The sequence below is a fragment of the Oryctolagus cuniculus genome, chromosome 13 (assembly GCF_964237555.1).
Source record: "Oryctolagus cuniculus chromosome 13, mOryCun1.1, whole genome shotgun sequence".
Classification (NCBI taxonomy): domain Eukaryota; kingdom Metazoa; phylum Chordata; class Mammalia; order Lagomorpha; family Leporidae; genus Oryctolagus; species Oryctolagus cuniculus.
This window is the reverse complement of record NC_091444.1, coordinates 44,514,482-44,539,212: the sequence shown is the minus strand read 5'-3', so window position 1 is coordinate 44,539,212 and position 24,731 is coordinate 44,514,482. Positions and strand designations below refer to the sequence as shown.

The 24,731-nt window shown below is 41.0% G+C and overlaps 1 protein-coding gene and 1 pseudogene across 16 annotated transcripts in view; both read right to left on the bottom strand.

The window, feature by feature from the left end:
- CACNB2 (calcium voltage-gated channel auxiliary subunit beta 2) overlaps positions 1-24,731 on the bottom strand; it is a 510,382-nt gene that overhangs the window by 158,152 nt on the left and 327,499 nt on the right.
- Positions 884-22,576, bottom strand: LOC138845078 (heterogeneous nuclear ribonucleoprotein A3 pseudogene; annotated as a pseudogene).

Below are 24,731 nucleotides of genomic sequence, written 5' to 3'. Positions count from 1 at the left end.
GGGGAAAATAATGAATGCTACCTTCTCACAAAAATAAAAATTTTCATACGGATGCATTAACGGCAAGGTTTAGACTAATGGTATCTAGAATATAGGAAAGTATAGGACATTCCAAATATTTAATAATAATAAATCCACAAATTAGTGGCACAAACAATATTGACTTATAGGGAAGAAAACAGAAAAAGGGTTGGAACTAAAAGAAATAGGAAATAATTTACTTTTTGAATTTAATTGTTTAAACATTTAATTTATGGGGCCAGAGCTGTTGTATGGTGAGTGAAGCTGCCACCTGTGGTGCCAGCATCCTTTGTGGGTGCTGGTTTGGGTCATGGCTGCTCCACTTCCAATCCTGCTCCCTGCTAGTGCTCCTGGGGAGGCAGGGAGGATGGCCCAGGTCTTTGGGCCCCTACACCCACATGGGAGACCAGCAAGAAGCTCCTGGCTTCAGATCAGCCCAGCTCGGGCTGTTGTAGCCACTTGGAGAGTGAACCAGCGGATGGAACATCTCTCTATCTGCCTCTCTGTAACTCCATCTATCAAATAAAATAAATAAACACACACACATCACTACTTTATAAAAAATTAAATTACGTAATATAATTCTGGCACATTCAACTATAAGGACTAGAAGAATTTATCAGAATTAACTTTTAAAGCAGATTCGTGATCTCAGAGAATGAACACACTCAAATTTAAGTCTTCAATAAACAGTCTGACCTGGTTTTTGAGGTTGTTTAAACATTTGAACTCTTAATGCAGGGAATGTTCCAAATTTGGTCTCGGAAACCAGAATGACCTAAGTTCATGAATTTACAGTGACTTCAAATGAACAGCGTTGAAGAGAATCCTTAAGTTCCTGTTGTCACATTTAGGACAGCACTTTTATCTTTTTTTTTTTTAAATATAGTGACTCATGTTGTAACTGTTTAACACGATTGCATACTTTAAATATTTTCCTTCATGGCAGAGCATATGGCTGCTCAAATTATGCAAAAGACATACAAGATACACGAAAAAACTGGTTTCTGTGTATAATCAGTTTCAATAGGTATGCATTTCAAACACACAGGGTCTAATTAAGGTTTGCATTCCTAAAATGCTGAGGGGCGGTGGGTATTGTGGGACAGCTGGTTAAGCTGCTTCTTGGTATACCCTGCATCTCCCCTTGGATTGAAGGTTAGAGTACAGGTTCCTTTGCTTCCCATCCAGCTTCCTGCTAATGTACTCTGGGAGGCAGTAGATGACTTCAGTGCCTAGGTCCCTGGCACCCATGTGGGAGACCCTGATAGAGCTCTGGGCTCCTGGCTTTGGCCTGGCCCAGCTCTAGCCGTTGTGGGCATGTGGAGAGTGAACCAGTAAGTAGAAGATCTATTTTTCCTACAGCTCTGCCTTTCCAACAGCTGGAAACAAATAAAAAATAAGCATCAAAAAATGTGTGGTATATTCCAGGAAACAGTTGATGCACTTATGCCCTTTATTTATAAAGAGGAAAGTCTGGGGGTCTGTGTTGTAGTGCAGTGAGTTAAGCTGCTATCTGCAGCACCAGCATCCCATACGGACACCATTTCGTGTCCTGTAGGATCTACTTTTGATCCACCTCCCTCTAATACACCTGGAAAGCAGTGGAAGATGGTCCAAGTGCTTAGGCCCCTGCCACCCCCAGGGGAGACTCAGAAGGAGTTCCAGGTTCCTGGTTTCAGCCTGGCCCAGCCCTGGATGTTGGGGCCATCTGAAGAGTGAACCAGAGGATCAAAGACCTCCTTCTCTCTCTCTCTTCCTCTCTCTCTGTACCTCTGCCTTTCACATAAATAGATCTTAAAAAGAAAAAAAAAAAAAAAGAAAGAAAGAAAATGTAGAATTCATTCTCAGGGATGCTTTCTTTAAAATGTTATTATCATTCCTCAAAAACACTTTTTCCTGTTGGGCAGCACATGCTTGAATGCAACGCTCAAATAGTCTAAACGTTCTCCTGAACTACGGGCAATGCAGCTAACAGCAGAGCACAAGGCTTAACCATGGCGTGCATTTCTGCATAATTTACGTAGTAGATGCTTTCTCTGTGTTATTCTGAAACAGGATTTTGCAATCACTTTAAATTCCTTGGAACATATGAATGAAGTCATACCCTTCTCTCCAAGAATGCTTTATTCATCTTGACAGTTATCTCAGGGCAAAAAATAAGAGATGAAAGCGCATCTCACAAAAACTGGCTGTTTGGGGGCCAGCATTGTGGCAAAGGGGATTAAGCCACCGTCTGTCTGGGACACTGGCATCCCATATGAAAGCCAGTTTGAGTTCTGACTGCTCCACTTCTGATCCAGCTCCCTGCTAATGCTCCTGGGAAAGCAGAGGAGGGTGCAAGTGCTTGGGCTCCAGCCACCCATGCGGGAGACCAGATGGAGTTCTGTACTCTTGGATCTGTCCTAGCCCAGTTCTGACCACTGTGGCCATTTGGGGAGTAAACCAACAGATGGAAGATCTTTCTCAAATAAATATATTTTTTAAATTGGTAATGGTAAAATAAGGCCAGTTTGAAATTTGTAACAAAAACATTCTACTGTCATACTAGAATTATAGCTACTGTCCATATACTTATTCCCATGGTTGTAATAAAGAGACCAAGTAAAATGGAAAACTGTTTGTCAAATCTCATTGCTATGTTTTAAGTAGAGAGCTCAGTTGCTTTTAAAGATATTTCTTTCTTAATGATCATGTAAGTGAAACCATCTAACTTTACTGTGCCCCTACACACGTCTACAAAGGAAGTTGGTTTTTAGTAGAATATGACTAGAAAACCAAAATTCATTCTTCAATGTAAGTTTCTTTCCTAACAATTAAACTATGTTATTAATCTAACTTAGAGCTTATAAACTTTAAAGTTACAAATAACCTTACCAATTCAACTAAATATTAAGAAATCAGAAATAAAATTATGAACTTGAACCCAACAGTATTTCAAAGGATCTAATATCCTTTCATGACGTCAAAGATGTCCCTATGTCTATTAACGTTGAGCTTTATCTTTTATTTACATGTAAGAAAGACGACTACACTTACAGTTCACTTTATATATTGATTGATGTGAATTTTTCGTTATTTCATCGATTGAGAACAGTTATACACTCTTACTTTAAATAATTTAACATAGAAAAGCATTCTTCAAAGTGATTTCACTAACTTATTATGTATTTCAAATAATCTAAAGGTTTTATAATGTAAGAATTCTCAACTCAATTAATTACAAGTTCATTTATATTTAATAGACAAAATTTCTCTTGAGAATCAAGTTTTTTTTTAAAAAAGAAGTTAAATTGCCTATAGTTACACACACACAAACTTTTGAAAATACCATTTCGAAAGATGTTTTAAGATTGAAAACTGTTTCAAAGTCCTAGTACACAAATAATCCCCACTACAGCAAATCATACAAATTGCATTAATTTCAAATTTTGATCCAAAGTATTTCAATATTTATTCTTGATCCCCAGAAAGGAGCTGTTTCCTGTTACTGTTGGTGATAGCGAATACTTAAGCAGGAAGTTTAAAAACAAACTTTGAAAAGACGTTACACACTGATGAAAAGTGCCAGGGTTAGTGAACTCAGAGTTTCTCAGCACTCTGGAAGGCTCACTGTCCTTGGACTCCATGTTTCGAGCACACCTGCAAACAGATCTTCAGCGTGTCCACCGAGAACTCTTTTCCAAGAACTGAAGCACATTGTTTCCAGAGTGTTACTGTTTTCATGACTGAAATATAGTGATATTAGCTTCCCATGCTTGGCAATGCTCTCAAAACAGGGTCTTGGACACCAAAAACCAGAAAGTGATGATGTGTAAGCACTTCAGCAAATGATGGTTTGGCACGCTGAGTAAAAATTTCACAACCAGATAAAATCAGTTTGGGATGTAATGTATTAATTGATTACTAAAAGCAAAATAAACCAAAGAAAGTACTGGGCCAGGGGATCTTCATTCAAGTTTCTATTAAGTGGTTTAATCACATGACCAGACTTGGAGCTCAAAGAATCTAACAATTCAACAGGGAACCAGAAAATATTCCAGTAACCCAGGGAGATGGGGAGAAAAAAACCTTACCAATTAAGATTTCTTTCCCCTATTTACTTAAGTGGGTAAAAAGATTATCTATGAATTTTATGAAATTCTAGTGTTAGCTTGTGAAAATTAAAGGACATACTAACTTACTGGATTTCTTATCTTCCTCAAGCCAAAGTAACAGATTCTTATATCCTCAGCAAAAAAACTTACATGCATTTATTTCTTTTCTTTATCTATGGCTTTGCTTCAAACTGTGGATAATTTGTGTGGGAAGGCAAAGAAAGAAATCTGTCATTGGCTAATGCCATCTTGATCCTCAAATGAAGAACAGTGTGGCTAGCTCACCATCTTTCAGGTAGTGTATACCAGGAATGCTGCTATCCTGTCTCAACATTATGATCTAGAGAAAATATTTCACTTTCCTACAGACTTCTAAAAATGATAATAAAAAACCTTGCCAAACAGCCTCACAGCACAAGGACAGGATTTCTGCCAACGAAGTCACGTTTTAATTAGAAATAATTTCACCAAATCCTGGACAAGCAGAAGTGGTTGTATAGATTGAAATGTAGTCATGTGCAAAAGAAGTCCAACCTTGGGCATTTGGACAAAAATGCAAATCAAATACAAGAATTCAAATCACTCTGTACTTGTAAATAATTGGTCATCAAATAGGTGTTAAACAAGGGTGAATGAAGGCTGAGAATCAAAAAGATGATTTAGAGAATATCTATCTGGTCCTCTCATATTCTGATGAGAATCTCAAGGTTAAATAACTTGGCCAAAGCCAATCAGCTAGATTGCATGCTGAGAACAAACTAACTCCCAGATGGTGCCCTTAATCAAACTCGGATGGGAAACACCATACAGGGGATAGCAAAAATGAAAAGCAACCAGAGCGGTCTAAGCTTTGAAGCCAATCTTCACCAGCAACTCTCTTGGTAAAGAACTCTTGAGGTCCAGAGCAAGACCCTTAACTTTTCTGGATATTTCCTTTCATCCTTCAGCCAAGTGGTTTGGATTATCTGCCTTTTTCTGCTCTTTCTACCTCTGTCATTTCAAAATCCTGTGCATGCAAATAAAAGTGTTCACTGAAAATGCCACCCTAAAAACAAGAGAAAACTTTATATACCTCTGGATATTATGAGAATTCTCTACTTTTTGTCAGTTTTAAACCCTGTTGCATGCAATAACAAGAAAGGCAGCTAAAGACTTATAGGGCAAGAAATATTGCATGGGAAATGTGGATTTTAGCAGAAAGAGCAACTTTGGAAAGAAGAAGAAAAGAAACGGAAAGCAAAGTAGCTATGTAGAGGCACAAAGGGAAAATGGAGACAGATGCAGGTGGGAGGCAGTAAGATGTAGAACAGGCAGGAAGGCAAAGACTAGGCTAAGCGATGACTAAAGACCAGAAGAATAAGTAAACTGCATCGAGGGCTCACTACTAATAATAACATTAGTATAAATATAGCTAGTATTATCATTTTTACATCAATTTATGATACAGAATGCAATTCTCCCAAATTATTTGTTCTTAAATAAAGCTTATTTTATTGGTCCTTATTGTCCTATTTTTACAAAAAAACAAACAAACAAAAAAAAAAAATTGTTAGGTGCCCTGCCTAAAAAAGAGCTACGAGGTGCCATAACACAGCTAGGATGTGATACCCAGAACATGGAGTCAGATCCTCTGGCTGCTCAAGACTCGCTTTTCTCAACTGAACTGTATCAGGCTGCCTGTCTAGGCATGTCTTTTTTTTTTTTTTTTTTTTTTAAGAGCTATCAAATGCTAGTTTTAGTGGTCCAAAACAAAGCACAACCACAAACCAACAAAAACCCCACAACACTTCGTAAAGGAACTGCAGGTGCTCTATGGGAAAAGGCAAGCCTGAGCCGTGATCCTGCTGAGGGCCTGGGACACCAGGATAATCCATTCGAAACGTATCCCATGGATACTAAGGAGCCAATCTGGACTTTAACACAGGACTTCTTTATTTAGGAGGCCTACTGTGCTGTTCAGAGAAAAAGGTCTTTAGAAGACTAGGATGTCTCAGCACATCACGTGTGAACGTGAAGGAGAGAGGCGAATGGAGCCAAGGTCCTTAACACAAATATCCAACCTTGACTCAGGGCAAAGCCAATTAGCACACAGCTGATGAATTCCCCTAATGAGAGTTCACCTAACGTTCTACCCTTGTCTTCTACAGCAGTGTTGTTACAGAATTTTTATGGACTTCAAAATCTGTTACTTCACAGGTTATTATTTTTGTTATCTTTTTAACTCTTAAATGATTCTAAATCAATTTATCTTCTGCCTTCATTTTACAAAATGACTAAAATCAAGTTCTCATATAATTACTTAGGGGAGAAGAAAAAACAGGGAAGAAACAGTAGTAACACAATGTAAAGGAGAAACATGAAAAGGGAAGAAACAGTAGTAACACAATGTAAAGGAGAAAGATGAAAAAATGAGTTAAGTTTCTATGCCTGTTAACAAGTTGCACTAAAAAACATTTTAAAGAAAGGGTCCTTTAGATAAGCATCCCTTAAGCATTATAACTAAAGCAAAATATCTATAGTGCTATGGAACAAATCTGATAATTAGTTTTTTTAAAACAAAAATTAAGTTGAAATATTTAATAAGCATGTTTAAAAAAGCCTTTAAAAATCATAGGTAAAAAGAACAGGACACTTGCACACACAAACACCTGAAAGAGGCTTGAATCATTAGATAAATCACTATTAAATACATTGATGATTAGTTGGGAAACAAACTGATCTAGATCTGGGTTAAGTAAGCAGTAGTAAGTAACATGGAAATTTGAAATAAAAGTTGGTTTGGGAAAACAGCAATTAAAATTTTTTACCTTAGACAAGATAATGATGGTAGAGATTTATAACAAGCATCTGAACTCCCATGACTGGGGTTTTATGTAAGTCTACTTAAGGCTGACTAGACCAAAGTCATGACTGAATCTAGGAGTAGATGAGCAGTTCCTACAGTACACCAAAGAGTGGAGAGGGGCCTGCGCAATGGCACAGTAGGTTAATCCTCTGCCTGTGGCACCGGCATCCCATATGGGCGCCGGTTCTAGTTCCAGCTGCTCTTCTTCCAATCCAGCTCTCTGCTATGGGAAAGCAGTAGAAGATGGCCCAAGTACTTGGGCCCCTGCACCCATGTGGGAGACCCAGAAGAAGCTCCTGGCTTTGGATGGGTGCAGCTCTGGCCACTGCGGCCATTTGGGGAGTGAACCAGCAGAAGGAAGACCTTTCTCTCTGTCTCTTCCTCTCACCGTAACTCTACCTCTCAAATAAATAAATAAAATCTTAAAAAAAAAAAAAGAGTGGAGAGTGCAGAAGATAAAGCTCTGGGGAGCACACACATTTAGTAGATGGGGGAAAGTCAGACAAGGGTGGGAGCTTGTGTTCAGAGAAGAAGGCAAGAACAGAAGGCGACAAGGGAAGTAGCAGCCAAGGACTGAAAAGAAAGGTCACAGGAATCAGGCTTGTGGACAACCACCCTTGGCACTGATGATTAGGAAGGCACTCCTGTTTCTTTCTGCCCCCTGTTAGGGAATACCACTGGGTTTGTGGCAAAGAGCAGTGGACAGGGGCTGGATTTTGAAATCAGACACCTCTGGTCTGCTACCAGCTGTGTGCTCAGAGTGCTCCCTGAGCTGACATCTGAGAGGCAGGATAGCCTGGGAGTTGGAGGGCAAGCTCTGGAGCCTGCTCCTTTGGTGTATGTCTTACAGCCATACTATCCTAGTTCTGGAGGCAAAGCTACCACTTAAAGTTCCATACCTCAGCTTTCCCATCTGTAAAACAGAAATCATAGAAGACGTCTTTCACAGCACTCTTGGCACTGATAAACAGGTGTTTAGAAGTGAACAGTAAATCTTAGTTAAAAAAAAAAATTCTTTAAGCTTTAGGTTCTTTCTCTGTACAACGGAGAAAGTCACCTATTTCTGATGTTGTCTGGATAACTGATGTCAAAGAAATTCCAGTGTTCATTCCTGGATCTTTACAATGTTGACACAGCATCAGTTTATTAATGTACGACCTCTTTCCTGGGTGCCTGCTCTGTATGACGCTGCCGTGCCGTACTCCTGCACTGTTACCCCCAAAATAATTCCTCTATCTAAGGCTTCATTGGAAGAGAACAGTTCCATTTTTCCTTTTGTGCTGGAGATTCAAATTTACAACACAGGGCTCTTTAGCACCACTCATGACAACAGAAAGCATAAAACTCACCCTTAATGTTCGAGAAATTCAGAGACAAATAATTAAAATTCAAGAGTTGTGGCCGATAAACACAGCAGATTAAGAAGAACACTACTTGCAAAATCACATGTCCCCTGAAACCACATCTGTTTTGATGGCAGTGGGAGCAGCCTTCTCAGAGGGCACTGGTTTGGTAATTTAAGGTTGTATCTGCAAAATAGATCCTTAAATAATTCACAAGTGAAAGAAAAGAGATGACAGCCAGTGAGTCTATAGGTTTTTTGTTTTGTTTTGTTTTAGGTTTTAAAAATGTATTTATTTGAAAAGTAGAGAGAAAGGGAAAGACATCAGCCATTTGTTGGCTCACCCTTCAAAGGCTAGGGCTGGGTCAAGGTGAAGTCAGAAGTCTGGAACTCAATTTAGGTCTCCCACGTGAGTGGCGGGAACCCAAGTACCTGAGCCATCACCTGCTGCCTCCCAGACTGCACAAGAACTGAGCCTTGGACCCAGGTACTCTGATATGGGAAGCTGGTTTCCTAACCAGCACCTTCACCACAGTGCTAAAGCCTGCCCCTCAATGGTTACAAAGATCTAAAAATGCTCCTTTTCAGTTGTGGCCATTTGTGTTACCGTTTGTGAATTACTTTAGAGCATTTATTAAGGCTGACATAGCATTGCCCAGGGACTGCATGGAGGGAAAACCTACTTACAGTGTTTCTAATATTGTCAGAACGTAAGCACAAACCAAAAAGTGATCTGGATTTGAATATTTTGATTTGTGATACTGTGTAGACATAAGGAATCTATAAGTAAGTTATTTTCAGGCTTTCATTTGATTCTATTGTTCACACAATTCACAACTCATAGTAACCAACCTGACTTCTTTCTACTGCTTTTTATTCCCCCAGCTAACTTTCTCTATCACGATCAGTTGACTCCAACTGTAGTTACCATACATAGGAAAATCATACATAGAGAGATCAGGCCCAGTAGAGCAGGAATTTGTCTCAATGATTTTTGCATTGCAACAGCACTTGATACACCAGCTGCTCAGTGCTGTGGCTTGAATATGGAATGTCCCACAAAGGTGCATGTGTTAAAGGCTTACTCTCATGGTGCTGTTGGAAGGTGGCATGTTTTAGGGGGTGGGGTCTAGTGGGAGATCTTAGGTCATTGGTTGTACGCTTTGGAAGGGAGTTCTTGTGTGACCTGGGTTCTCGCTAAAGGGCTGTTATAAAAGCCTGAGTTTGGGTTCACGGATTTTCTGTTTCCTGGCTTGCCATATGGTCCCTCCTGCACAGGATGCTCCATCATCCATCTGCTGTGGGCCCCTTGTCAGAGCCAAAGCCTGAACCATGCTGTTTGATTCTGAGCCCCCAAAACTGAACTTTTCTTTCTTTCCTTCATAAGTGGTCTGTACCAGGTATTTTGTCACAGTAATGAAAAGCTAATCCATGCAGTGAAAATTAAACAAATGAATGTTTTCCTATTTCCATGTATTCCCTTTCGTTCATTCTTCTTTTTCATTCCTTCCTTAACTATTTGCCATGTACTGCTAAAATACAGATAATCTCCAAGATGTCGAGACTTTCGTGTTAGATAAGGCAGACATGGTACTTGCCCTCCACAGAGCATGGGTAGGATACAAAAATAGTGTTCCAGAAATTTGTTGCAGTGTTTGTGGTTGTTTGGACAATGAAGGTACATTGTATACTGTCTGTGGGCAGTGGACAGGGATGTAAATAAACTGCATTATACACAACAATCTCATGTAATTACAAATGGATGTGCAACACACAGGTGAAAAGTCTGCTTATCAAAGTACTTGAACCTAGAATCTAGCTGTACTTTACACAGAAAAACCAAGGTTTTTACACAGCTGTGAAATACCCTGAGTTTTCTAGAAGTCAAAGTACTGTACAAACAAATGAAGGTGACACATTAAAAGTTAACCAGGAATTAAGTACTCTATCTGATAGCTGCACACGGTGTTGCTCACCACTGCTAATCTGCCTTGATGGCCACGCCACCCACATGACACTTAGAGAGGCAAGCATCTGGCTCCTTCATCATGCTTTCTCCTCTGGCTGTTCTGGCACAACTACAGAAATGCAAACAGCTTAGGAATCAACTTACTTAACTTTCTTATTCAGGTCATTATTATGCGGCTTATACATTTTGGGGTTGGTTGTTTACATTAACTATGAATTTCCTTCCATGAAGGAGTGAGATGAAATTCATGTAAAAGAAATAGAGTCTGATAGAAATAAGTCAAATAATTACATTTGTGTGAAGCCAAATCAGCTGGGTGCTGTGACAGACGGCAGTGAGGAAAAACGTTTCTAAGGCATCACAGTTTAACTGAGTCCTTGTGGATCTGAGGAAGGGGCAGCAAAGAACATTCTGGACAAAACAAAGACCAGGTGAGAAGGCTGTAGAGATGTAAAGAACTTAGCTGTGGGAGGGGAGAAAAAGAGAGGGAGAGAGAAAGAGGGAGAGGGAGGGAGGGAGGAAAAGAGGGAGGGGAGAGGGAGGAAAAGGGAGGAAGGGAGGGAGGGAGGAAGGGAGATCAGTGATGCTAAGGCAGAGTAGTGAGAGGCAGCACAGGAAGCAGGCTATAGCCATCCTCCCCTGCCTTGCCAGGTACATTAGCAGGAAGCTAGATCCAAAGTGGAGCAGCTGGGCCCAAACTAATTCTCTGATAAGAGGGTACTGCAGGCAGTGGCTTAACCCACTGCACCCCAACACTAGCCCCAGAAGTGATTTCTGAAGAAAGCAATCATGCACGTTTCTACAGTTGTGTTAATTTCAGTATTCTGAACCCTGCCAACCCATGTCTAGATAATAAACCTGTTCTTAGAACCAGAAAATCTATCTCACATGTCTGCTATGCTTCAGTTTCCCTCAGTACCTCCTTCCTCTGCCTCCTGCATCCCACGACTGTTTCAAAGATGGCTTTCCCCAAAAACAGTGGCAACAAAACACAAATCGACAAAAGGACCTTTGCTTTCGTCTCCGCCTTCGTCCTCTGGACCTCAGCTGTATCCAGCATAACCAGCCACTCGGAACTCCACTGGGCTCCTCTGCAGGCCCCAAAGAACTGTTTTAGACGAAGCAGCCATGTTTCCCTCCCCGGTCTCTGTCAACAGCCTTCCAACCTTTTCAAGGCCAGAGCATGTGCGTGGATGGGGCAGAAAGGACTAGGGTGGACTGGGGGTTGGGATCAGGCACAAAGGGAAGTTCCCATGGGACCTCAGCAAGAAGACTGTTCCCAGGAGAGGTCAGAGAGCCAGACAAGCAGCTCAAGCGCCCAAGTCAAGAGGAAAAGGATGTGCTAATGCTTAAAAATGTTTGTCAAATGATTAATACCTTGTCATCAGATAGTGATTTAATATTTTTTTTTTTTTTTGGACAGGCAGAGTGGACAGTGAGAGAGAGAGACAGAGACAAAGGTCTTCCTTTGCCGTTGGTTCACCTTCCAATGGCTGCCGCGGCCAGCGCGCTGCGGCCGGTGCACCGCACTGATCCGATGGCAGGAGCCAGGTGCTTCTCCTGGTCTCCCATGGGGTGCAGGGCCCAAGCACTTGGGCCATTCTCCACTGCACTCCCTGGCCACAGCAGAGAGCTGGCCTGGAAGAGGGGCAACCGGGACAGAATCCGGTGCCCCAACCGGGACTAGAACCCGGTGTGCCAGCGCCGCAAGGCGGAGGATTAGCCTAGTGAGCCGCAGCGCCGGCTTGATTTACTATTTTAAAGATTTTCATTCTATTTTTGATTCTTGAGGCATACACAGGTTATATTATTATTACTTCAAATGGAAATATCAGGATATTGCCTATCAGAGAAACTGGGTGATTTCTCTAATGCCACTCAGCTAATAAGGCTACTTTAGTTTTGCAAAGGACTGTGACTTTTCTTTTTTTTTTTTTTTTTTTGACAGGCAGAGTTAGTGAGAGAGACAGAGAGAGAGAAAGGTCTTCCTTCCGTTGGTTCACCCCTCAAATGGCCACTACAGCCGGCATGCTGTGCTGATCCGAAGCCAGGAGCCAGGTGCTTCCTCTTGGTCTCCCATGGGGTGCAGGGCCCAAGCACCTGGGCCATCCTCCACTGCACTCCTGGGCCACAGCAGAGAGCTGGACTAGAAGAGGAGCAACCAGGACTAAAAGCCAGCACTCATATGGGATGCCGGCGCTACAGGTGGAGGATTAACCAAGTGAGCCACGGCACCATCCTCCCCCACCATTTCCATTCTAACCAAGGGCTCATCAAGCTTCAAGACACTGGCAGGCATCAATATCCAGAGTTTTCAAAATACCAACCAGAATGTGAGTTTTACTAACACCTAGAAATTAAAATGACTTTAGGCAGAGGAACAGAGAATGACTATTCTAGAGACTAAACAGACATTCTAGGTAAGTCTGATTAGCAGGAGGCCTTCCAAGGCCACAGAGCAGTAGAAGGAAAGTGCTTTAAGAACTAAGTTGGTAGTCTGAATTCATACTCTCAAACCAGGTGTCAGTGAATAAGAGATACCAATAGTTGATAATCCCTGGAGTGTCATTCTCTTTTTTATAGCTTTTTCCTTTCAGTTAGTTTTAGATATTGTTGAGGCTTATTTTGATGTGAACCTTATACTGAATCAATCCACATCAGTCAACTGTAAAGAAACTTTTACAGACTTAATTTATGTCAGTAAGTTACTGAGCAAAAAATGGTTGAGAAGACCCGTGATTTTTTTTCAAGTACATAAAAAATAGATTTTATTTAAAATAATACATTCCTAAAGTTAAATTCTTATTTTAAAACATAGGATACTCTAGATTTAGAGTGTAGACCAGACTATTTAGGAGTCATATCTCTAAAATGTATTACAAGATTTCTAACTGTCATTATCTTTTTACTGAGCAAATTACATTTTCTTTCTATCAAACACTTAATGAATAAGAAAGATAACCTTATTAAATAGTCATAATTTACAACTTTACTAGAGATGTGTAGTATTATTGATGGATTCAAAATATGCCCTCATATTCTATTCACAGTTTAATGAAGCAAATGTACATATTTCTTTATTTACTTAGAAGATGAGAAAATACAACGAGCTAATAATTTCAAGTTGTGCTAAACATTACATGTAAAGCATTCTCTCTTAAAAATGTCACACACCAGGGGCTGGTGCTGTGCCACAGTGGGTTAAGCTGTGGCCTGCTGTGCCAGTATCCCATATGGGCTGTTGTTCGATCTGGCTGCTCCACTTCTGATCCACATCCCTGGTAACACACCTGGGAAAGAACCAGAGGGTGGCCCAAGTTCTTGGGCCCTAGCTGCCCACAGGGAACTCCTGGAGGAAGCTCTTGGCTGCTGGCATTGGCCTGGCCCAGCCCTGGCCATTGTGACCAACTGGGGAGTGAAACAGTAGATGGAATATATCTCTCTGTTTCTCCTTCTTTCTCGCTATAACTCTGCCTTTCAAATAAATAAATAATTTTTTAAAATGTCATACCCCGTGAAATGCTATGAAGCAATGTTTCCTCTCAGTATAACTTGAAAAATAGTTAGGAACCTTAACTGAAGGCCATGCCATTCATATAACAATTAAGTATACACTTTTGAAAAATGCCAAGTCTTCACAAGAAGCCACACGCAGGTAGCAAAGCAAAGGAAATGGGAGTTCTTATAAATGGAACTCCTGGAATGCTTTTAAGCATGTCCTTGCTTATCAGTCACTGATTATTACCGGTTACTCTTCTCTGTCGCAATTTATCAATCCTCCTGCTCTCTCATTCAGTACCTTTCCAAGATAACGTCAGTCGCCAAATTCCACAACTTAAGTGCTTCCATACAGCAGTGATACGTGCCATGTTCTTAGCCACATAAGATAAAGAATTGTGTTCTCTCAGTGTTGCAAGAATTAAGAAGACTAGATACCATGTTTTCTCCTGCCTCACAGAGAACTGTCATAGGATGTGTACATGTCACTTCAATTCATGCCATCAAAAAGACAACCTGTGTGTGAAGTATCAGGAAAAGAAGGAAGGACACTGGGTCTGACCTGAGTGCTAAAGTGTACTATGGACACTTCTTTAGTGAACAAGGTCAATCTGGGTATTGCTGGACACTCCAGTTGGCTACTGTTGTGAATACACAGAAGGAGCAGACCCGTAAATACACTATTAGACCCCTGCACAGGTCAAATGTCCTTTCTGGGAGACTGAACTGGTCTTAAAAAACAAACAACAAAAACCAGCATAAGATTGGAGGATTTGAAATTCTAGATACATACATTTGTATTTATTTTTAAAATGAAGGAGACCATCCTTTAAATAAGTATTTGAGACAGACAGACAGACAGACAGACAAACCATCTACTATTTCACCCCCTAAATGCTTGCAATGACTGGGACGATCAGGCTGAATCCAAGAGCCATGCACTCAATCCAGGTCTCCTACGTGAGCAGCAGGGACACAATTACTTGAGCCATCGTCTCTGCCTCTCACGGTCTGCACTGGCGAACTGGAGTCAGAAGCTGCATCCAACTGAATCCAGGTATCAAAGCTTGGCACTCCAGTAGGAGAGTGCCTAAACACCTGCCCCACATGTGTACTTTAAATGTTATAACCATCTACTTCTCTTACATTTGCAAAAACTCAGTCATTTTGACTTGCTGAGCTAATGGATTAATCAGGAAAATACATCTAATAGAACTCACATTTTTTTTTATTATTATTTTTTTTGACAGGCAGAGTGGACAGTGAGAGAGAGAGAGACAGAGAGAAAGGTCTTCCTTTGCCGTTGGTTCACCCTCCAATGGCCGCCGCGGTCGGCGCGCTGCGGCCGGCGCACCGCGCTGATCCGATGGCAGGAGCCAGGAGCCAGGTGCTTTTCCTGGTCTCCCATGGGGTGCAGGGCCCAAGCACCTGGGCCATCCTCCACTGCACTCCCTGGCCACAGCAGAGAGCTGGCCTGGAAGAGGGGCAACCGGGTCAGAATCCGGCGCCCTGACCGGGACTAGAACCCGGTGTGCCGGCGCCGCTAGGCGGAGGATTAGCCTAGTGAGCCGCGGCGCCGGCCAGAACTCACATTTTTAAAGATTTAGAACTTTGAAAGAATATGACCATGGAATCTTTAATTATGTTAAAAAATTCCCTACTTCTGTAATTAAGAACTTGATTTTATTTTGTTGAACTGAATTCATTTTGTTTCCTTTTTCTTCATTAAGAGCGGAAAGGAAATTATACAAATATACTGGGTTGGAAATCATTTCTCTAAACTATGCAGGCCATCTGGTTTTTGAGGGTAAGATGAAAAAGGTAGAAAATGGTAACAACTGAATAACATGCATTCCCAATGCACTTTCTCATAAACAATCTGAAATTTCTTAACAACCAGTTTTTAAGTTCATCATGTCACCTGATTAAAAAATGCAGGAGACATTTGGCCTAGCAAGTAAGATGCCTGGGTTGAACATCTAGCTATAGCTCCCGACTCCAACTTGCTGTAATGTGCAGCCTAAAAGGCAGGGGTGACGGCTCAAGTAGTTGGATTTCAGTCATCTGCATGGGAGACATGGATTGAGTTCTCACTCCTACTGTTGCAGACATTTGGAGCATGAACCAGCAGGTGGGAGTGCTCGCTCACTCGCTCTCTCTCTCTCTCGCACTCGTTCTCTTGCTCTCAAACTAGAGAGACAAACTGGGGGCTGGTGTTAAAGAGCAGCAAATTAAGCCACAGTCTGGGATACCAGCATCCCACATTTGAGTACCAGTTCTAGGCTCAGCTGCTCCATTTCCAAACCATCTTCCCACTAATGAGCCTCAGAGGCAGCAGGACAGCACAAGTACTTGCATCACGGCCACCTACGTGGGAGAACCGGGTGGCATTTCTGGATCACAGCTTTGGCATGGCCCAGACCCAGCCAGTGTGGCCATTTGGGGAGGGAACCAGACAAAGGTGGAAAGTCTCTTGCATCTCTCCTTCTCTCTGTCACTTTGCCTGTCAAATACATACATCTCTAAAAATAAAAGATCGGTACATAACAGAGTTCTCAAAGATCTGTGGTTTAGTCTAATTCTCTTAGGCACCCTCGGTCTTGTTTATGACACTTATTTCATCATAGAATCATCTTCTAATCTATAATCCAACAGGATGATGGGATGACTGGATACAGTACATCCTTCTACCCAAACCTATGATTGAGAAACAAACCCTACAAATCCTGATGAGAAATCTGGTTACAAACACATACTACAGCAAGAAAGAAGGAGGAGGAAGAACAGGAAGAAAAGGAAGAGGAGGAAGAGGAGGAAGAAGAAAAAGAAAGTCTTAATTAAATATCTTGACTCTGCCTTTAAAATATATACCTCCTTTGGGTAAATTACTCTGTGTTCTTTGTTTTCTGAAAAGTAGCTGGGAGATAATGACAAGAAAAAAGTGCTCACTTTTTATTTCTAACTGATCATTCCAGAAGATGGAAAACTATTTTAACAAAAATAGTTTGTTCAGAGGGGATTACAAAATATTTTTAAAGATTTTATTTATTTATTTATTTGAAAGTTAGAGTGAGAGAGACAGAGACACAGACTTCCATCCACTGGCCCACTCCCCAGTTGGCTGCAATGGCTGCAGCTGTGCTGATCTTAAGCCAGGAGCCTGGTGCCTCCTCTGGGTCTCCCACGCAGGTGCAGGGGCCCAAGGACTTGGGCCATATTTTACTGCTCTCCCAGGCCATAGCAGAGAGCTGGATCAGAAGAGGAGCAGTCAGGACTCAAATTGGCACCCCTATGGGATGCCAGCACTGCAGACGGCGACTTTATCCGCTTCACCACAGTGCCAGCCCCACAAACGATTGTTAAAGCACGAGTTTATTTGAGATGATCTTGGTATCATGCCTGTTAGGTGATTTTCATGAGTGTGGCCTAAGAAGCAATGAACAGCTGGTCTGGTTTTACTGCTGAAGGCCTGCCAAGCCCAGGGAACTACAGGAAGGATGGGGGATGGCCCTAGCCTCTGCTAGAGGACTCTCAGGGTTCAAGGTCAAGAAGGAGTCCTTGAATGAAGATCCAGGGAACCTTGATACCCAATCCTAGGTAGTTGGGGCAATTCCAGAACCTGAGTATCAGAAGCAAAACAGCAGCGATGCACGGGCACATCTGTATGTGGCATATGCCCCTACCAGGATGCTGGCCAGCTACCCATCCTTACTTCTGTCATGGACACCTGTGTGGCCCAGTCTAGTGACAAACCTGGTGATGCGCAGATTCTTCATCTTTAAAGTGGAGGTGGGAATGCATCTACCTCACTGGGCTGCTGTGAAGATTAAGAAACCCACTATGGTGTAGTGGGTAAAGCCGCCACCTCTCTGCTATGGCCTGGGAAAGCAGTGGAAGATGGCCCAAGTCCTTGGGCCCTGCACCCACGTGGGAGACCTGGAAGAAGTTCCTGACTCCTGGTTTAGGATCAGCACAGCTCCGGCCGTTGCGGCCAACTGGGGAATGAACCAGCAGATGGAAGACCTCCCTCTCTCTCTCTCTCTCTCTCTCTACATAACTCTTTAAAATAAATAAAATAAATCTTAAAAAAAAAAAGAAAAGAAAAGAAACTCCATAAGGGGCCAACATTGTGGTGCAGCAGGTTAAGCTGCCATCTGTGACACTAGCACTCCCTTAGTTAAGTGCCAGTTTGAGTCCCAGCTGCTCCATTTCTGATCCAGCTCCCCCCTAATGTGCCTGGGAAAGCAGAAGATGGCCCAAGTGCTTGGGCCCTTGCCTCCCATATGGGAGACCCAGAAGGAGTTCCTAACCCCTGTATTCGTCCTGGCCCAGTTCTGCCCATGGTTGTCATTTGGGGAGCAAACCAGCAGACGGAAGACCTCTCTCTCTCTCTCAATAAATCTTTAAAAAAGTTAAAAAACAAAGATACCACATATAAAGCATTTGGCCTTAGCAACACAGAGTTTTTTAATTGTATTGTACAATTGTCATAAAATACACAAAATTTACTACTTTTAAGTGTATAGTTCAGAGGCATTAAGTGCATTTATTGTTACTGGGCAGTCATCCCCCCATCCATTTCAGTTCAAAGTCCACACTTATTTAACAACAACTCCCCATTTTCCCTGCCTGTCAGCCCCTGGAACCACCATTCTGCTCTCACTTGTCATGAATCTGACTCTTCCAAACACCTCACATAAGTTGAACCATGTAATTTTGTCCTCTCAAGTCTTAGTCCACTTAGCGTACTGTCTTCAATTTTCATTGGCATTTTGAGTGCCAAGATGAAGCTTCCGGAACAGAAAATAGTTTCAGACAAGTAAGGTATAGCTACTCAGCTGCAGAAATTAAGCCAATACATATTTTCTCACCCCCACAGTAGATACTGCGTCAGAAGTAGGGAACTACTATTATTTAAACACTCTCTCTTATTAGCTTAGGTAGCATTATTACCACAAAGCTCAGTCACACCTCCTACAGTGTCCTGGGAGCTCCTATTCTTCATTGACACGCAAAGAAAAGAGGATAGGTTTGAAGTCTCTGTAAAATATAAACCTCCACTGAGCTTAAATTTAGCTCATGTAACCATACTGGACCTCCATTCCTCAGTTACAGTCAAAAACACAGGCATTATAATTCAATTATTTCAGAAAGACAGTAGACAAATGTATTCTTTTTGTTTTAGATTTATTTTATTTAAAAGACAGTTACTTTGAAATCTTAATATATGCTAAATTGATCTTCTGTATATAAAGATAATTGAAAATGAATCTTGATGTGAATGGAATGGGAGAGGGAGGGGGGGGATGGAAGGGTTGCGGGTGGGAGGGAAGTTATGGGGGGGGAAAAGCCGTTATAATCCATAAGCTGTACTTTGGAAATTTCTATTTGTTAAATAAAAGTTAAAAAAAAAGTTACAGAGAGAAAGAGACACACAGAGAGACATAACCATATGTTCAAAATTTTTACTGTAGACTTACTTATGTACAAAATTCAAATTATAGATTCAACCTAAATGTCCCACAATAAGTGGCCATTTTATTTGAATAAATAATGGAAAATACAAATGATAATTTATGCAGTGATGACACAATCGTTGCAAGATAAAGTCGAAAGAAAAAAAGAATCCACAGTAGTCTGTCCTGACAGTTAGAACTATAAAACTACGTATGGATGGAGAAAAAGAGTGCTATCTAACACGCCAGCAAAACACACTGGGCCCAGAATGGTGAGACGTATGCGTTTCTCCTTCTGCAACACTTCCCTTAATATTAATTCTGTTTTTAATAGCTGTGACTTCTAATTAATACTTTGAGAGATAAAGTTCTTTCAGGTTTTGTCAATTTTCATAACAAAAATAACTTCACAAGTCTGATTAATCTGTTGCAATCATGCAAGATGATCACTTCCCCAGATGGGCTGCTCTGTGCGTAAGGTGAAATCAGAGACAGTGGCTGTCCACTGGTGCAGCCAGCATCACTGCGGGTGTGTGCCGGCCCCCAGGCCTCACAGCCCGACATTTCCATTTAAGGATGAATTATACATGCAAAGTGATGCAGAAAGCTGTAGCCTTAGACCATTGTTTTTTATGATATATGGAAATACAGTCTCATCTAACTTCTTTTTTAAAATAAAAACTTCTTTATCAATAACAAGGTAAAAAAAGAAGAATCCTAACAAAGTAAGAAAAAGAAGGAATAATAATCCTAAAATGACTACACTTCTGGGAATATTTAACCTCCATTATCTTTTCTGTTCTCTCACACTTACTTCCAATTGGGAGCTCTGGTTTTTCTTTCTTTTTTTTTTTTTTTTTAAAGGTTCAATAATACATGGATTTTATTCTCTTACTGAAAGCTTGTATCCAATTAAAAAAATGTAAATAAGGAAAATAATCAGATTTATGGGCCTCCCGTGCTTTAAAAATAAATGTAGCCACCTAATATGTTCAGACACAGCAAGCGTGGTGGGCCCGTATTTTGATGTGGTTACAAATGGTTTTCCAGGTTAGACTGGGGAAACACCCACCATTGCCTCCCAGAATTCTCAGAGGGCAGCTACGGCAGCAGCTCACATGTGGCCAAGGTAAGCGTAGAATGCAGAAATTTCGAACACAGCTAGGACTCAGCAAATCTAAGAATCACAGGATTACGTTTTGAAAGAAAATGCACAAAACCAAATAGGAATTCTGAGATTTTTCATTTGAAGGTAATCTTAATGCTATTAAATTCACAAATATGCTAATTTAAATACCCAATCCTATTTATCTAAAACATACACTGCAAACATACGAATACCTATTCTCTCCACACGTCAGTGCCCATTCATATCACGGTTTGGAAATGGGGAAAAGAGATTCCCCTTAACCACAAGTCAGTAGGTGTTTCTTTACAGTTAACTTTAGCAAAATTCATGCAACATAGTAGTTAACAATGATCTTCTTTACTTGTTAACTCACAAGGAAACACCTTTAAAACTGCACTGTGTTAAAGTTTCTGTACTAAAATGTAGAAAAACTAAACTACACAAATACTGAAAAGTTAAAAATTCCTTAGTTTTTTTATTCCTGGTACCACTATCACAATTTACATGGCAATATATCTAATGTAATGAAAAGAAAAAGACAAAGCTACAACAGATAAAAGACCTCAGGAAAGAACATCTAGCTGACACTACATTGCATTAATCAAGAGCTACATTTTTTGCAAACTGTGGCTATGACGGTTCTGAACAAGTAGGGTTTCTTGTCTAAGTTCTTGCAGTAACTTTTCTGACTATGGATCATGGTTCCTTCTGTGGCAGATTTTTACAGTTCTTCTAATGCATGAGACGACTGTCTCTCTCCCCCTCTCTCCCTCTCTTTCCCTCCCTCTCTCTGTCTCTCCTTCTCTGTGTAACTTTCATGTAAAAATAAATCAAATCTTAAAAAAAAAAAAAAAACAAACTGTAGTCCTTTTATGCTGTTTTAGAACCTTCCGCTACCATATCCACCACTTCTACCACCAGATGCGTAACCACCACCACAGGGAATGCACCAGCTTCCTCCACCAAAACTGCCCCTTTCGTGGGTCCGCAATTTGATTGCTGGTCTCCACTGTAATCACCAAATTACTGAGTTTCCACCACCAGCAGCGTTACCTAGAGAGTTTCCTCTTTCATTGTAACCATCACATCCTTCTCCTCCACCAGAGCCAGCACCCTGGTTTCCAGACCCTGGTCCACCACCACCACAGCCTCCTCTGCTGCCGTAACCAGGACCACCACCACAGCTGCCACTATCACCTCCCCTGTAACTTCCTCTGCTGCCTCCACCTCCACACCACAGCCTCCTCTTCCACCAAAGTTTCCACCACAGCCAAAATTACCTCCACTACCCCCAACGTTCCCTTGACGACCCATGAAGTTGCCAGATGCTCTCCACGGCCTCTTGGTGACCCTGCAGCAGACTGCTTCTCTTGTTTAGAAAGGGTCTTTTTCACTTCACAACTCTGCCCATTAAGATAGTGTGGTATTTCTGAACAACAATTTCATCAACTGCATCTTGATCATCAAAAGTTACAAAAGTAAATCCTTTTTCCCATCTGCCTGTCTTCCATAACTTCTATGGTTTCAATCCTGCCATACTTCTCAAAAGTAGTCTCTCAAATTATATTCCTCTGTATCTTCTTTAATACCACCAACAAAAACCTTCTTCACGGTGAGAGGCTTTACCAAATCCTCTCTGGAAACAGCTCTCTTGGGTTCCAGAACACTCCCATCAACCTTGTGTGGTCGAGCACACACGGCCGCATCTACCTCTTCAACACAAGTCACAAAACCAAAGCCCCTGGATGTGTCCTTCGGGGGTCTCTCATTACCACACAATCTGTGAGTGTGCCCATTTCTCAAAATGTTCTCTCAAACTATCATCTGTAGTTTTAAAGCTCAGATCACCAGTCAACAGTTTCCTCAACTCCTCTGGGTCCTTTGGATCATAGCCCTCCAGTGTGAGATGGGTCTTGCCTTTTCCAACTCGAGTTCAATATGGGAGCTCTGGTTTTTCACCATTTTGGAAATGAGGACGACACTGACCACCAAGTGAAGCCATAAAGTCTTCGAGTAGCCGTAAAAGATTTACAATTTTAGAAGAACCACATTTGCTTTTCCTCCCAGCCCCCTAACGCAGATCTACACATATCTGATTAACAGTCCCACTTCAGAGGGGTGTTCATCTTTCTTCCAACATGAAAATAAAAACAACTCGAACTTTCCCTTGCTGTCCGCCATAAATGCCAGTTTGGTATCTCAGAGCTAAGTTCTCTCATCCTTAGCCTCTGCGGAAAATGTAGGTAGGCACACTCCTTCCCTTAGTTCCAGTAGATACCATGCTAAATGGTCTACATGTAATCACAATCTATATGCACTCTGAAAAATATTCTCTGGCAACACAGATAAGATTCTGAATTTAACACATGATGAAACTGAGGCTCAGAGAAGAGCAAACTTTTATTATTAAGTACTATCTAGTATTCAAGTTAGGGTTGACTGGGTCCAAACACTGGCCCCTAATCACATCAGAAAAGACTCAAAAACTAATGTAGAGCATCCTACTGCACAGATCGGAGCGATCACTCTCATTTGTTGGAAGGGAAGGATTGAGATAGAAGGGGTAGACCACCTGGGTCTAAGGAAAGCCATTCAAGATACCCTGTTGAAGAAACTTACGCTGCAACATAAGAATCCATAAAAAGATAACGAGCACACTTAATATGAGGCCGACTGGGGCCGGTGTTGTTGAAGCAAAGTCACTGCCTACGATGCCGGCATCCCATATGGGTGCCAGTTCAAGTCCTGGTGGTTCTACTTCCTGGGAAGGCAGTGGAGGATGGCCCAAGTACTTGGGCCCCTGCAACCACATGGGCGACTCAGAAGAAGCTCCCCACACCTGGCTTTGGATCGGCCCAGCTCCAGCCACTGTGACCATTTGAGGAGTGAACCAGCAGCTATAACATCTCTAACTCTGCCTTCAAATAAATAAATCTTAAAAAATTATCAGCAGACTGATGATTTGTTTTTTGTCTTTGGCAGTGAAAAAGTAACTTTACCAAATTGCACTGGAATATTATTTCATTTTAGTGCATGATGAAAATTAAACGAAAAACTACTAAATATGTTTTAATATAGTTGAGATCTTCAGTGACTTTAGAATGCACAACTGATAAAAACTGATAGCACATTCGGATTAGAATAAAAACAAGCATCACACAGTTTATTCAGCATCCTAAAAAGCTATTTCATAATACTTATATGGACACCTATAAATATGCAAATACAAATCAGATATATATGACAGGTATTCAAAAAGTGCCCAGAAAACACATTATGGAAAAACTATCCACGGATTTCAAAATTTTTTACATCACAATAAATGTACTTCTAATTCCACTTTTCCATGAACTTCCTGAAGTATCTGATATGTATTTTTTAAAAATTCTCTCCATTTATATTACTGTGCAACTAAATAGAAATATTTCTGTACATTATTGGAAAACTGAGAAAGACTGCAATGAATGTGTTAAACAGTTACTGAATAAAATCTTTATAAAGTGTTATTTAAGCTTCATTTAAACAAAATTCCATGTGCTTACAAGTCCTATTCAAAACTATAGCAGTTAGATTAAGAAGTGGCCAAGCCACAGGAAGCAGAAAGCACAGCCTGAAAGAAGTGGTTTAAAAGGATAAGCTTCCCTGAGCAGATTTCCCAACATACTTTATCCTACAGTTCTTTCCAGTCCTGTCTCAAACTACTTGTCTGATCACTTCAGAATCATATAGCAATTGGTATTCCCATTAAAAACCCTGACATTATTGTGTTTGGTTTAATGGCTGAAAATATTCAAAACGACCAGTGCAATGTATTGGGCAATTTGGATACGTGACATTTGGGTTTTGGGTTATATATTTCCCTAATTCAAATAGGATTCATCTGCAGGAAAAATACAGCAGTTATTTCATATCTGATAGATGTCTTAGAGAGCAGGCAAGTTTACAGGGAAGGATGATTCCAGACGCCCCTCAAAATAAACAGGGCTTCAACAACTCCTAATTCAAATGTGAGTGACATTGACAAAGCTCAGCAACTTGTGGACAGTTATCTAATGCCCAGAAATCCTTGATAAATAGTGCTGGCCATGCCAGAGCCCAAAGGAATATAACTGTGCTATACAAAAATTTAATGAGAACCACCACAAGCCTGGCAGATTCTGTGCCTGTAGACAACTGACATGGCATCTAATAAAAGATCACCAAAATCACACAGATAAAACAAAGTGTCTCATTACTGATTGTGCTAATACTTTCATATGCTTCAACCCAGAACAATGATTAGCACTCAGATATTTCTTAGAAAATATTTTTTCTCTTAAATTAGATTTAGGGTAGATTGAACTATTTGTAACCTTACGATTTTTAAATTTGTCT